The sequence below is a fragment of the Peromyscus eremicus genome, chromosome 23, assembly GCF_949786415.1.
Source record: "Peromyscus eremicus chromosome 23, PerEre_H2_v1, whole genome shotgun sequence".
NCBI lineage: Eukaryota > Metazoa > Chordata > Mammalia > Rodentia > Cricetidae > Peromyscus > Peromyscus eremicus.
In genome coordinates this window covers 39,398,694-39,404,822 of record NC_081438.1, presented here as the reverse complement: position 1 = coordinate 39,404,822, position 6,129 = coordinate 39,398,694, and positions in this window count along the sequence as shown.

The following is a 6,129-nucleotide window of genomic DNA, read 5'->3' as shown; positions in this document are numbered from 1 at the left end:
CCACCGGACACACAGACATCCCAGGTGGAGAAAGGGAGGGCGTCGCCTCTGGGACAAAGCCATAGAAACAGCACCGGGTTCACACCATTCCAACGGTTTGAAAAGTCCCCTCGGGGCCCGGGAGACATCCACCGATGTGTCGTCTCCTGTGAGACCCCTAACTCAGCCAAGAGGACAATGAGGACTGTCCCTCCTGGGTCCCAGCGAAAGGAAGGTGGCAGCCCCAAGAAGCGAAAGGGAATGGGAGAGCAGCATCCAGGGCTGTGCAGAGGCTCACCGAGGACTTGGCCAGGCTGCAGAACTGGAGCTTTGAGGCAACCCTGACTTAAGACCCAGGGAGGTCCCTGGTGAAGTCACCTTAATCATGAAAGGATTATCAGGAGGGTCCCAAACTTACACAGACCATCAACTCCCGCCCAAGCTGGGGTTCTTTTAAATCCTTCGTGATCCTATGTATTAGGCCGGATCATTTGGCTTTGAGAGTGTTCCCTGTCTCCAGGTGACAGCCTGTAACATTCGTGGGCTCCGCACCCATCTCTCCCCACCCTTGGGTCCCAGATGGCCTTATTCTAAATGCCAGTCTCTGCCCATCCTGCAGATGTTTCTCAAGTCTATGCCCTTTTTCGAAAGCTTTGCTCTCCAGACTCATGAAATAACAGGTCCTTGAAAATCCGTCACCAGCTTGCTGATTGTGACCGTGTGCTCGAGGGGCATAGAGCGAGCGCGTCTCCTTCACAGACACCGCCCAGAAGCACTGTGATGCTCTCTGCCTGTGCCTTACAAGACACAGCGCTTCCCTGGTGAGGCGAGGGGATGCCTAGTTCATTGACTGACAGCTAAGACCTGTTCTGCACAGCTGGGAAAAATATCCAGGATAGAGACAAGCTCAGATCGTATAGCCCAGTGGAGAGGTTCTCTGGGCCTGCCTTCCACACAGCCACAGGAGACAGACGGCATGCCCCTACTGACAACACACAGTGAGTGGCATAAACTCGTGGCCTGTCCTTCAGCTGAAAAGGTGGTGCACAGAGACTGATAAGAAGCTAAAATGAAGTGTCTAGTGGCGGCTGGTCATGATTCAGAAAGACAAAATGTCAGATTAAAAAAAAAACTCAAATATTTTAATCCTGACAGATCTGAATCCCCAAAGTCTAAATCTCTACAAGTCCAAAACCCTAACTATTGAAATCCTGGAAACGCCAATTCATATTTTACAAGAGGACTCCACAGGGGTAGGAGCCTTTCGTGAAGAGATGAGTCCATGCTCAGTTGCATCAGAACAGCTACTGCTGTGAGGTGAAATGAATACACACGGTAACCATCGTGGGGTACATCTGCTTCTGTGATTCAGGCCCTCACAGCCTGCTCCTGGGGTACACACACCTCCTCACAGCCTGCTCCTGGAGTACACACACCTCCTCACAGCCTGCTGCTGAGGTACACACACCTCCTCACAGCCTGCTCCTGAGGTACACACACCTCCTCACAGCCTGCTCCTGAGGTACACACACCTCCTCACAGCCTGCTCCTGGGGTACACACACCTCCTCACAGCCTGCTCCTGGGGTACATACACCTCCTCACAGCCTGCTCCTGAGGTACATACACCTCCTCACAGCCTGCTCCTGAGGTACACACACCTCCTCACAGCCTGTTCCTGGGGTACACACACCTCCTCACAGCCTGCTCCTGAGGTACACACACCTCCTCACAGCCTGCTCCTGAGGTACACACACCTCCTCACAGCCTGCTCCTGGGGTACATACACCTCCTCACAGCCTGCTCCTGAGGTACACACACTTCCTCACAGCCTGCTCCTGAGGTACACACACCTCCTCACAGCCTGCTCCTGAGGTACACACACCTCCTCACAGCCTGTTCCTGGGGTACACACACCTCCTCACAGCCTGCTCCTGAGGTACACACACCTCCTCACAGCCTGCTCCTGAGGTACACACACCTCCTCACAGCCTGCTCCTGGGGTACATACACCTCCTCACAGCCTGCTCCTGAGGTACACACACTTCCTCACAGCCTGCTCCTGAGGTACACACACCTCCTCACAGCCTGCTCCTGGGGTACATACACCTCCTCACAGCCTGCTCCTGAGGTACATACACCTCCTCACAGCCTGCTCCTGAGGTACACACACCTCCTCACAGCCTGTTCCTGGGGTACACACACCTCCTCACAGCCTGCTCCTGGGGTACACACACCTCCTCACAGCCTGCTCCTGAGGTACACACACCTCCTCACAGCCTGCTCCTGAGGTACACACACCTCCTCACAGCCTGCTCCTGAGGTACACACACCTCCTCACAGCCTGCTCCTGAGGTACACACACCTCCTCACAGCCTGCTCCTGGGGTACACACACCTCCTCACAGCCTGCTCCTGAGGTACATACACCTCCTCACAGCCTGCTCCTGAGGTACATACACCTCCTCACAGCCTGCTCCTGGGGTACATACACCTCCTCACAGCCTGCTCCTGAGGTACATACACCTCCTCACAGCCTGCTCCTGGGGTACATACACCTCCTCACAGCCTGCTCCTGAGGTACACACACTTCCTCACAGCCTGCTCCTGGGGTACATACACCTCCTCACAGCCTGCTCCTGAGGTACACACACCTCCTCACAGCCTGCTCCTGGGGTACATACACCTCCTCACAGCCTGCTCCTGGGGTACACACACCTCCTCACAGCCTGCTCCTGGGGTACACACACCTCCTCACAGCCTGCTCCTGGGGTACACACACCTCCTCACAGCCTGCTCCTGGGGTACACACACCTCCTCACAGCCTGCTCCTGGGGTACATACACCTCCTCACAGCCTGCTCCTGGGGTACACACACCTCCTCACAGCCTGCTCCTGGGGTACACACACCTCCTCACAGCCTGCTCCTGGGGTACATACACCTCCTCACACTCTACTCCAGTGTTTCAACTCCTCTCACATCAAATTTTCTTCTTAGAGTTTTTTATTTTCTTTTTCGTTTTCTTTTTATTGCTGTTGTTAAATGTATGTAGACATCCTAGTTTCTTGGAAATCACTATGCTGTTCATTTCATCTTTTCGTTACTTCTAATATTGGGGGCATACATTGTGTGAGGACTTTTAGAGAGTTCTTATTTCATGCATCTTGGTAAATTTGACTCGTTGAAGTTCCTTACCATGGCACTGGGTTTGTGTACGTCCTTTGGGCTAACGTGAAAAGGTTAAGACTTTCTCAATAAACAAAGACATGTCCCTTTTATGTATCTACACTTGGGAGAGACAGAACTTTCAGAAATATTGTTCCTCTGTTGGCTGCATTTGCAACTGTCCTTCACAGTTTTGACGCCTCACCTCAGAAGACTCGGGGTGTCTTTTACAATATAGCAGATGATCAAACGTAATGTTGGGTACACGGAACTGTCAATCCCAGAAGTATGCACATAAGCATTTCGTGTTTTGACAGCTCTCTTTGTGAGCACAATTTATCTGTTCACAACTGTGTGGCTCAAGTAACTGTCCTTGTGGACCTGAGTGCTTAAGCTTGTGAACACACGCTATGATTGCCTATTTTACTCTGTGAAGTTACCAATAACCGTTCTGTCCTTTTTCATGTGTTCCTCAAATGGATTTCCTTTTTAAAATGCTTGTTATTTTTCCAGATATTGTATTTTTGGAATCCTGAGGCGTGTGTACATGTGTGTGTGTGTGTGTGTGTGTGTGTGTGTGTGTGTGTGTGTGTACAGGTACCACGGTATGTGTTCAGAGATCGGAGGACAACCTCCAGGTTGGTCCCAGCCTTCCATCTCGCCCAGCAGCGTCTGCACAGGGTAGGTGACCCCCGGATTTTTCTTGCTCCTGCAGTCTCTGCTCCCCTTGCCCCAGTGGAATCGCAGGAATGCAACCTTGTGTGGGTGCTGAGGACCCAGACTCAGGTTCTCACATTGCATGGAAAATGCTTTCCTCCTGAATCAGCTCTCCAATCTGTCTTCTTGTTTGTCTGTCTGCCTGTCTGTCTGTCTGCTCGTTTTTTAAGATCTAGCACTACCCAAAAACAAATTAAAACACTGTTTTGATGACTATTTCTTTTTTAAACAGATATCCTCTCCATTGTGGTTTTTTTTTATTTTTTATTTTTAGATTTCTTTTATCTGATATATATGAGTATTTTGTTCATACGTGTGTCTGTGTGCTACAGTGCCATGTGGTGTGCTGGGACTTGAACCCGGGTCCTCTGCAAGAACAAGTGCTTTTAACCGCTGAGCCATCTCTACAGTCCCTTGACTATTTCTTGAACATCTGCACTTTCAATCACTTTTCTAGAAGCTGAAGACAGAGCAGTGAGAAAAAAGATGAGATTATGTGACCTCTGGAAGTTTCCTTCCAGCTAAGGAAGGCTTACAAAAAAAGACATACTATGATGTTATAACATGGTGTGTCCTATGGATACAATAAAAGAGAATGGAGACTGTGTTGCTGGGGGTCAGAAGTACAATGTTTTTGTTTTTTGAGACAGGGTTTCTCTGTGTAGTTTTGGTGCCTGTCCTGGAACTCACTCTGTAAACCAGGCTGGCCTTGAACTCACAGAGATCCGCCTGTCTCTGCCTCCCAAGTGCTGGGATTAAAGGCGTGCGCCACTACTGCCCAGCACCAGAAGTACAATTTTAAAAACAAAAGTCAGGCAACCTTATGCTAAAAGGGTGGCACTGGGGTCCATACCTCAAGGGAGTGGGCCAACTGAGTACATAGAAGAATGTCTGAGACAGAACAAAAAACAGGATGTGCAAAGACCCTGAGGTAGAGCTTACCTGATGCGCTGAAGCACAGAGAGCCGATGAAAGTAGGTAGGACTTAGCAAGGAGAAAGGGGAGCGACCTGGCAGAGGGAGTGTAAAGAACACGGGAAGGCTGGGTGTTTGGGCCTAGGATATTGGGCCTCCAGCATCAACATCATCTGAGAGCTTGAGAAAAATGTAAAACGTGAGGCTCCATTCAGAGCCACCAAGTCAGAGCTATGCCGTCATGTGATCTCGCTCCAGGGCATTCACAAGTGTGTGGAGCACTAATGTAGGGCCCAGGCAACCTGCAGTGATGTCCATTCTATTTACCTGAGCAACGAGGCCAGTGCAGTGGGGAGTTCTGCACCCCACCCCACTGCAGGGGAACACGATCTGAAGCCCTGGCTGGTGTGAGAAGTGAAGAACCGCAAGACTGGCCCCCTTTCATTTTCCAACTCTGCCTGTGTCCCCTAGCAGGCACCCAGAGTTTCCCCCAACCGGTAAGGGCAGCTACCGCCACCCCCTCCTCAACTCCATCCCTTTCTCACGGGCAGGTCTGAAGCTGAGAGTCTCAGGAGAGAGAGAAGAAATCAGCCCTCACGGGGCTTGTCTTCTTCAAACCATTCAGTTCTCAGAACTGTGAGCGCCTCGTGGCTAAGCACAGGTGCTGAGGCTAAAATTGAACACAGGTGTGATGGTGCCAGGCTCTGAAGACAGAAGGAGACGTGTGGGGCTGATCTGCCCACTACAGAGAGACCGGCTGCTGCCGGGCCCTGCTGACGAAGGGCAGTTCCGCGGTTAGGTAAGGGAGACCAGGCAGAAGGCCGCAGGGCAGAACTCTTCATCATGCCTTATTTCTGCTCCCTTCATCACCTGCCCACAGGAATTCGTGTGTGTGTGTGTGTGTGTGTGTGTGTGTGTGTGTGTGTGTGTGTGTGTGGCAGATACAGGGCTAGAGGCTGACTGGCCAGCTGGCTTCAAAATGAATTCCCCAAGAAGACAACCACCAGTGCGAATGTCAGGCTCCACCCAGGAAAATCACCCACACATTGTCAGTAACTCTAAATTCTCCCTTTCCAGAGACTGATTCTTGCCATAGGATGATTCTTCTTCTTCTTCTTCTTCTTCTTCTTCTTCTTCTTCTTCTTCTTCTTCTTCTTCTTCTTCTTCTTCCTCCTCCTCCTCCTCCTCCTCCTCCTCCTCCTCCTCTTCTTCCTCTTCCTCTTTTTCTTCTTCCTCTTCTTTTCCAAACAAATCATCATTAATTGCCAGAAACATAAAAAAATGCTAAAAAGTGGAATGTTCTGTCCACGTTTTGATTCTTTCTTTAGATGAATGTCATCACACGTGAATGCCCA